The following is a 10,159-nucleotide window of genomic DNA, read 5'->3' as shown; positions in this document are numbered from 1 at the left end:
AGGACAGAGAAGCCTGTCCTGCTGCAATACATGGGGTTGCAAAGAGTCAGACGTGACTGAGGGACTGAATAACAACAACTTATAAAGATAACATAAATTTCCCATAGAATACTTTCTAAAAGTGTGGAGAAAGGCATTTAGTTTACTAATTTTTTTTTAAATTGTGGTATTTATTGCTAACAACTTCAGCTTTGTTTGATTTATTATTAAATACTATCTGATCTATCTAAAACACATAGAGAATAGGAAGGAGAAGCTAATGTAATTATTATAGAGTTAAAATTTTATAGATACCTTCATCCAAATCAAGAGGGAATTCTTTAATCACTAAATTAGTTTGTTTATATTTCATAAGTACCTCCTGCCCTTACTAATTTCCTCAGTAATTAGAAAATAGTATTCTTATTATGAAAAAAAATCAATGCAATTGCACATATGCTTTTGGTAGTTTTAAGAGATATCATCTAAATACCATAGATTTTTAAAAACTTTTGAGAAGAGTGAAAAAAAAAATGCAACACAAGAGAACTGTAAGACCTTCTCTCTTTCTCTGCAATAAAAACATATATAATACTCAGAATAAGGTATAATCACTTGCATGAGCTGTGTATATAGCTGAGCATTAATATTTAGGAAAGAAGATAAAGATCTTCAAATCTTAAATCATTATGATTTCAAATACAAACAAAGACAGGATACCTAAAAAAAATGTAGTGTATATAATTAAGTACCCTGTAAGTATCTGCTTTTCTATCTCATGCAGAGTACACTAGAAATGCAGTGTTAAATTTTGTTTTTATATCTTTGAAGTATTTCAGTTTCAAGGCCTGACTTTGGTGCTTTAAAAATGGTGAATTTCATCCTCTGCACATTCTTTCTTGCTCCTGCAGATAAAACACTGTAAAGGTTACACATAATACATTTCTTGAGGAAAATGCTGAGCCTTGTGGCTCAGGCTCTTTCAAACTCTCCTCTGCTATAGATGCAGACAACCAAATGGAAATGATGCACATTATTTATAAATTGTTAACCACTTCTAAATATGCTTCACACAACCAGCTTCACTGAGATCTTACATCCATCCTTGCAAGCTTCATAAAACAGCAGCAGGCTAAAGTTGCACACTTAACATTAATTCTCTTCGGAGAGAGTACAGCCTTAGCAATTACCCTGAAAAAGGTCAGATATCAAATTCCTTTGTGCTGACTCTGATGCCAAATAGAGTCACCCTGTGGGTTGGGATGCTGTATGACTTTTGCGTTTTCTGTGCACTGTGTCATGAGTACTCAGTGCTCCTCTCTGCTCTTCTGACTTATGAACCACTGATTAAGCATTAATATTTTTCAGAGAATCACATATTGTTTACCACTATAGTTTATGTTTATTTTTATAGAAGAGCGCAGATAAATATTTAAAATCAAGCTATAGCTATAGGTAACAAATGAATTTTCCTACTGTTCATGGGATTCTCAAGGCAAGAATACTGAAGTGGCTTGCCAATCTCTTCTCCAGTGGACCACATTCTGTCAGGCCTCTCCACTGTGACCCGCCCATCTTGGGTTGCCCCGCAGGCATGGCTTGATTTCACTGAGTTAGACAAGGCTGTCGTCCTACTGTGATTAGATTGACTAGTTTTCTGTGAGTATGGTTTCAGTGTGTCTGCCCCCTGATGCCCTCTTGCAACACTTACCATCTTACTTGGGTTTCTCTTACCTTGGCGTGGGGTATCTCTTCACGGCTGCTCCAGCAAAGCACAGCCGCTGTTCCTTACCATTATGTGCCCAATATGCTACTGGAGATAAGTGGAGAAATAACTCCAGAAAGAATGAAGGGATGGAGCCAAAGCAAAAACAATACCTAGTTGTGGATGTGACTGGTGATAGAAGCAAGATCTGATGCTGTAAAGGAGCAATATTGCATAGGAACCTGGAATGTCAGGTCCATGAATCAAGGCAAATTGGAAGTGGTCAAAAAAGAGATGGCAAGGGTGAACGTCAACATTCTAGGAATCAGCGAACTAAAATGGACTGGAATGGGTCAATTTAACTCAGATGACCATTATATCTACTACTGCAGACAGGAATCCCTCAGAAGACAGGGAGTAGCCATCATGGTCAACAAAAGAGTCCTAAATGCAGTACTTGGATGCAATCTCAAAAACGACAGAATGATCTCTGTTCATCTTCAAGGCAAACCATTCAATATCATAGTTATCCAAGTCTATACCCCAACCAATAACGCTGAAGGAACTGAAGTTGAATGGTTCTATGAAGACCTACAAGATCTTTTAGAACTAACACCCAAAAAAGATGTCCTTTTCATTATAGGGGACTGGAATGCAAAAGTAGGAAGTCAAGAAACACCTGGAGTAACAGGCAAATTTGGCCTTGCAATGCAGAGTGAAGCAAGGCAAAGACTAATAGAGTTTTGCCAAGAAAATGCACTGGTCATAGGGAACACCTTCTGCCAACAACACAAGAGAAGACTCTGCACATGGACATCACCAGATGGTCAACACCGAAATCAGATTGATTATATTCTTTGCAGCCAAAGATGGAGAAGCTCTATACAGTCAGCAAAAACAAGACCAGGAGCTGACTGTGGCTCAGATCATGAACTCCTTATTACCAAATTCAGACTTAAATTGAAGAAAGTAGGGAAAACTGCTAGACCATTCAGGTATGACCTAAATCAAATCCCTTATGATTATACAGTGGAAGTGAGAAATAGATTTAAGGGTCTAGATCTGATAGATAGAGTGCCTGATGAACTATGGAATGAGGTTCGTGACATTGTACAAGAGACAGGGATTAAGACCATCCCTATGGAAAAGAAATGCAAAAAAGCAAAATGGCTGTCTGGGGAGGCCTTACAAATAGCTGTGAAAAGAAGAGAAGCAAAAAGCAAAGGAGAAAAGGAAATATATAAGCATCTGAACGCAGAGTTCCAAAGAATAGCAAAAAGAGATAAGAAAGCCTTCTTCAGCGATCAATGCAAAGAAATAGAGGAAAACAACAGAATGGGAAAGACTAGAGATCTCTTCAAGAAAATTAGAGATACCAAGGGTATATTTCATGCAAAGATGGACTCAATAAAGGACAGAACTGCTCTGGACCTAACAGAAGCAGAAGATGTTAAGAAGAGGTGGCAAGAATACACAGAAGAACTGCACAAAAAAAGATCTTCACGACCCAGATAATCATGATGATGTGATCACTAATCTAGAGCCAGACATCTTGGAATGTGAAATCAAGTGGGCCTTAGAAAGCATCACTACGAACAAAGCTAGTGGAGGTGATGGAATTCCAGTTGAGCTGTTTCAAATCCTGAAAGATGATGCTGTGAAAGTGCTGCACACAATATGCCAGCAAGTTTGGAAAACTCAGCAGTGGCCACAGGACTGGAAAAGGTCAGTTTCCATTCCAATTCCAAAGAAAGGCAATGCCAAAGAATGCTCAAACTACCACACAATTGCACTCATCTCACATGCTAGTAAAGTGATGCTCAAAATTCTCCAAGCCAGACTTCAGCAATACATGAACTGTGAACCCCCTGATGTTCAAGCTGGTTTTAGAAAAGGCAGAGGAACCAGAGACCAAATTGCTAACATCCGCTGGATATTTGAAAAAGCAAGAGAGTTCCAGGAAAACATCTATTTCGGCTTTATTGACTATGCCAAAGCCTTTGACTTTGTGGATCACAATAAACTTGGAAAATTCTGAAAGAGATGGGAATACCAGACCACTTGACCTGCCTCTTGAGAAATCTGTATGCTGATCAGAAAGCAACAGTTAGAACTGGACATGGAACAACTGACTGGTTCCAAATAGGAAAAGGAGTACGTCAAGGCTGTATATTGTCACCCTGCTTATTGAACTTCTATGCAGAGTACATCATGAGAAATGCTGGGCTGGAAGAAACACAAGCTGGAATCAAGATTGCTGGGAGAAATATCAATAACGTCAGATATGCAGATGACACCACCCTTATGGCAGAAAGTGAAGAGGAGCTTAAAAGCCTCTTGATGAAAGTGAAAGAGGAGAGTGAAAAAGTTGGCTTAAAGCTCAACATTCAGAAAACAAAGATCATGGCATCTGGTCCCATCACTTCATGGGAAATAGATGTGGAAACAGTAGAAACACTGTCAGACTTTATTTTTTGGGGGGCTCCAAAATCACTGCAGATGTTGACTGCAGCCATGAAATTAAAAGGCGCTTACTCCTTGGAAGAAAAGTTATGACCAACCTAGATAGTATATTCAAAAGCAGAGACATTACTTTGCCAACTAAGGTCCATCTAGTCAAGGGTATGGTTTTTCCTGTGGTCATGTATGGATGTGAGAGTTGGACTGTGAAGAAGGCTGAGTGCCGAAGAATTGATGTGTTTGAACTGTGGTGTTGGAGAGGACTCTTGAGAGTCCCTTGGACTGCAAGGAGATCCAATCAGTCCGTTCTGAAGGAGATTAGCCCTGGGATTTCTTTGGAAGGAATGATGCTAAAGCTGAAGCTCCAGTACTTTGGCCACCTCATGCGAAGAGTTGACTCACTGGAAAAGACTCTGATGCTGGGAGAGATTGGGGGCAGGAGGAGAAGGGGACGACCCAGGATGAGATGGCTGGATGGCGTCACTGGCTCGATGGACGTGAGTCTGAGTGAACTCCGGGTGATGGTGATGGACAGGGAGGCCTGGCGTGCTGCGATTCATGGGGTCGTAAAGAGTCGGACACGACTGCGTGACTGAACTGAACTGAACAAATGAATTTATGTAAAGACCTGTCATTTTATATATTTTAGTTGTTGCTTACCCTTGCATGCTTAGTTGCTTAATTATGTCTAACTCTTTGCAATCCTTTAGACTGTAGCCCTTGAGTCTTTTCTGTCGGTGGGATTTTTCAGGCAACAATCCTGGAGTAGATTGCCATTTTTCTCCTCTAGGGGATATTTGTGACCCAGGGATCAAACCCATGTCTCCTGTGTCTCCTGTATTACAAGCAGATTCTTTATCCACTGAGTTATCAGGAAAGCCCTGCTTACCTTTAATTGTCTATAAAAAATTAATAGCACTGTATGAATACTGGACAGAAAAGATTTAAATACAGAAACCAATAATGATGCTCTAGTTTTATCACTAATATTTTAATTTCCTAGTTCATATGTTTTTCACACTTAGTAATTGAGATAGAACTCTGAAATCTACTAAGTATCAGAATATTTAGGAAACTTAAAATATGGGACTAGATTAGATATTTTAAAATGTATCCTATGTCATATTGACATTTTAATCTTTATTTCTTCATAAATATTGCCAAAATTCTAGTTCTACTAATTCTAACTCATTATTTCTTGAATATTATTTGCATTCAGTATTTTTATTATATCTGTAAATTGACCTATTAAGTAATGAATAAACAATGCTACTAGTTCCAAGACTGAATTGGTGGCAACGGCATTCTGGCTTAATAGACTACAATTTTATTAAATAATGTAACTTCAGTTGTCCCAGGGTCATTTGATTAGGAAATATTTAATGAAGGCATTAATATTTACTCCTACCCAACCTCCAGCTGGAATTTCATGGTGTGAGAGCACCAGGTTAATTGAGTTTTATCACAAAATCTCTAGATCACTTTAGAAATAACTGTAATGCACATTCCCTAAGGTCTTATCTATGAGAAGTAGGAAAATAGAAGAAAAATTAATAACATATACCTAGATTCTGCTCACACCTTCAGCCTAGATATTATTAAAAGCTTGAGCAACTGATGAAAATTTCTCTGGAAAGAAATTAAAAGTCATTTTTCTTTCCAAACCCTTGACAGGAATATGGAGTAAAGACAGCTAAGTCTTGCTTTAGCCAATAGAAACACAAGAATATATAGGCATTGAATTTTCTGTCGATGTATGGTTTCCATCAGTAGGAAAAATCTTTTCTTAGAAACTTACTCATGGGAATACACCTGTGAGGATAATAGAAGCCTAATTCTTCCCCTTGAATTTTCACTGTTTTAATTCTCCAGAGTAAAATAAGTATTAAAATGTGGGATTTATAGTTTAACTTTGTAACCCAATCAAATTTGGAAGGAGTAAGCCCAATATTCAGTTATGTCCACCAGATGGGAATGTAGATTGGTGCAGCCACTATGAAACACTAAATTGAAAAGATACATACACCCTTCTGTTTACTGAAGCATTATTTACAGTAGCCAAGATATGGAAACAACTTAAGTACCCATTAAGAGGTGAAAGGATGGAGAAAATGTGATATATACTTCAAAACAAGCTAACCAAACAAATAGACTCATAGAAAAGGACATTTGTGGTTACCAAAGATGGTGGGTTGGGGGAGGAGAAATTGAATAAAGATGATCACAAAGTGCAAACTTCTGGTTATAAGATTAAGTACTAGGGATAAAATATACTTCCCAGGTGGGCTAATGGTAAAGAAAATGCCTGCCAATGTAGGAGACAGAAGAGAAGTGGGTTTGATCCCTGGGGTTGGCTGGAGAAGGGCATGGCAACCCACTCCAGTATTCTTGCCTGGAGAATTCCATGTCCAGAGGAGCCTGGCAAACTACAGTCCATACGGTTGGAAAGAGTAGGACAGGACTGAAGTGACTTAGCACATGCAAATGTTAAAAATGAAAATTGTTAAGAGAGTAAATCCTAAGAGTTCTCATCACAAGGAGAACTTTTTTTCTATTTATTTGATATTGTATGTATATGGGATGATGGGTGTCCTCTAAACCTATTATGGTGATCATTTAATGATGTAAGTCAAAGCATTGTGTGTACACCTGAAATTTATACAGTGTGATGTGTCAGTTATATCTCAATAAAACTGGAAAACAATATGCTCACCAGAGAATAGTACAGGCTGTTAACTAAAGTGCAGATTTTATATATATATATGTTTATATATGTTTATATATATAGTTATAATTTATCAAGTTCTTACTATGAGCCAGATGAAGTAGTTCTAAGGTTCTAAGTGCTTTATGTGAATTGATTTATTTAGTCTCTACCACAACCTATGAGGGAAGTCTTATTTTCATCCCCATTCTACTGACAAGGAAATTGGGTCACAGACCTATTCATGTCTTGCCCAAAGCCTTAGAGCTACTATGAGGTACCCTCCAGATTAAATGAGTCCATCTTACTTTGGAGCCTATATTACAGATAGGTTTACTGACAGATCCAAAATTCTCAATCAATAAAATGAGGGGCAAAGATATAGGAAGCAGATGTATGCATCACAGCCAGGAAAAGAGATTTTGTTCCCAAGAACTCAATCATGATGTCAGTAATATATGACTATAAGATGCTGACAAGTTTCCTATCTTGGTTTTTGTATATTTTAAGGATAACTTGGTTTGTTTAATGTTCCTCTACTAATGCTTTACCCAAGTGCGTGTGCCTGATTAGTCACTCAGTTGTGTCTGACACTTTGGGGTCCTTTGGACTGTAGCCCTCCAGGCTCCTTGTTCTATGAGATTCTCCGGGAAAGAATACTGGAGAGGATGGCCATGCCCTCCCCCAGGGGATCTTCCTGACCCAGGGATCAAACCCGCATCCCAAGCATCTCCTATACTGCAGGCAGATTCTTTACCCACCAAACCATAGGGGAAACTTTTACCCAAGTGTAACACTTTCCCAATATTCTGCGATTGTAAATTCCATGAAATCAGGAACCACTTGTGATTTACTTGTAGCTGTATCCCTAGTTCCTAACACATAGTCAATGAAGAAATGTCGAAAAAGTCAATGAATGCTGAATGAGGAAAGAGTGAATTTGGAAGAAATGACAATTGAGTTTACTGAAAGCAAGCAAGGAGTTATGTGTGGAAGGAATCCAGTCCAGACACCATCAGATTGTCACTTAGCATGTATATTTCACTAAGCCTCTTTGAAATCCCAGGCTCAGAATTTAGACCCAAGCTGGACTTCCCTGGTGTCTCAGATGACAAAGCGTCTGCTTACAATGTGGAAGACCTGGGTTCAATCCCTGGGTGGGGAAGATCTCCTGGAGAAGAAACGGACAACCCACTCCAGTGTTCTTGCCTGGAAAATCCCATGGACAGAGGAGCCTGGTAGACTATAGTCCATGGGGTCACAAAGAGTCATACATGACTGAGTGACTTCACTCACTATATTCTAGTTCTTAAATAATAGCTATTGAAGTGATAAGTAAAGATAGATTCTGAACCCTGAGTAATGTTTACCATACGAACTCTCTTGGGAAATGCCTTTTAGAACAGACATTAGTCAATTTTTAGAAGCTGATGCAGAACCAAAAAGGGAGAGTGAGTAAAGACATAGAAGTAGGCATTAGAATGAGAGTAGGAAAATAGTGGAATATCAAAGACTTGAATCTGGATCCAAGTAATTGAGACTAGAGTAAAGGTGGAATTCATCTGAGAGGAGTCCATGTTCATGAAAAATAGCTTTTAAGGGCTAGTTTAAATGGAGATTTTTTTTTTTTTAAGCAACATATACCAACATTTAGGTTGAAGAGACAAATAAGAACTAGGAAAGGAAATAAGGAGTAGTCAATGAAATAGCAATAAAAACAAAGATTTTAATATCCTAGAATCACATGAACAAAATGTTTAAAGGAAAAAGGAATGGTTAACCATGCTGAACACTGATGATAGGTCTAGTAGAATGACCTGCTGTTTGTTAACTTGAAAGAGAGCTATTTTTGTGGAGTGGCATAAGCAAGGCTACTTGAAATAGGCTCAAGGGAGGAGGGGAGAAGAGGAATTGAACATGATGACTATCCATAACTCTTTTCAAGAAATCTTTCTATAAAGGAGAATTAGTGGAAAAAATGGTAGGTCAAGGTGGCCTTATTAAGGTTAGAAGAATTTCTGTACAGTTATGGGAATAATCTAACAGGGAGACAACAATTGGTGCTGATGGAGAGATAGAGGGGATTTTCTAGAGTGATTTCCTTCAGCAGTCAAGATAGGATGTAATAGAATTCAGTGCACACAACTGGCCTTTAATAGATGCACATATTGTTTATATGTAGCATATCAGTGAATGCAAAATAGAGTATATGCATGCACATACAATCAGTAGGAGCATGTGAGGGACCCTTTCTTCTGATTGCTTCTACTTTCTCAGTGAAATTTACTGTTGTTGTTCCATGCAACTCTTTGTGACCTCATGAACTGCAGCACACAAGGTTTCCCTGTCCTTCACTGTCTTTTGGAATTTGCTCAATTCATGTCCACTGAGTCAATGATGCCATCCAACCATCTCATCCTCTGTCATCCTCTTCTCCTTCTGTGTTCAATCTTTCTCAGCATCAGGGTCTTTTCCAGTGAGTCAGCTCTTGCATTAAGCGGCCAAAGTACTGGAGCTTCAGCTTCAGCATCTGTCCTTCCAATAAGTATCCAGGGTTGATTTCCTATAGGGTTAACTGGTTTGTTCTTGTAGCCTAACGGACTCTCAAGGGTTCTCCAATGCCACAATTTGAAATCATCAATTCTTTGGTGCTCAACTTTCTTTACGGTCCAACTCTCACATCCATACATGACCACTGGAAAAACCGTATCTTTGACTAGATGGACTATTGTTGGCAAATTGATGTCTCTGCTTCTTAATATGATGTTTAGGTTTGTCATAGATTTTCTTTCAAGGAGCAAACATCTTCTAATTTCATGGCTGCAGTCACTGTCCATAGTGATTTTGGAACCCAAGAAAGTAAAGTCTGTCACTGTTTCCATTGTTTCTTCATCTATTTGCCATTAAGTGATGGGACTGGATCCATGATCTTCCTTTTTTGAATGCTGAGTTTTAAGCCAGCTCTTTCACCTTCATCAAGAAGCTCTTTAGTTCCTCTTCACTTTCTGTCCTAAGGGTAGTGTCATCTGCGTATCTGAGGTTATTAAAATTTCTCCTGGCAATCTTAATTCCAGCTTGTGCTTCACACAGCCTGGCATTTTGCATGATGTATTCTGCATATAAGTTAGCTAGCTAACTGCATATCTAGCTCTCGATCTGCCTCAAAACTGAGTTATTGAGCTTTCACCTCAAGCACATGCATGCATTTTCCTGCATTCTTACCATCTTTACCATCTTCAGACCATCCTCAGTTTCTTACTTTCCCTTCCTTGCCTCTGATTCAGTCAGTAATTTTATTGACTTTATTCCCA

Source organism: Ovis canadensis, chromosome 15, assembly GCF_042477335.2.
Source record: "Ovis canadensis isolate MfBH-ARS-UI-01 breed Bighorn chromosome 15, ARS-UI_OviCan_v2, whole genome shotgun sequence".
Classification (NCBI taxonomy): Eukaryota; Metazoa; Chordata; class Mammalia; order Artiodactyla; family Bovidae; genus Ovis; species Ovis canadensis.
The sequence above is the reverse complement of the archived record's forward strand: the minus strand, read 5'-3'. Positions refer to the sequence as shown.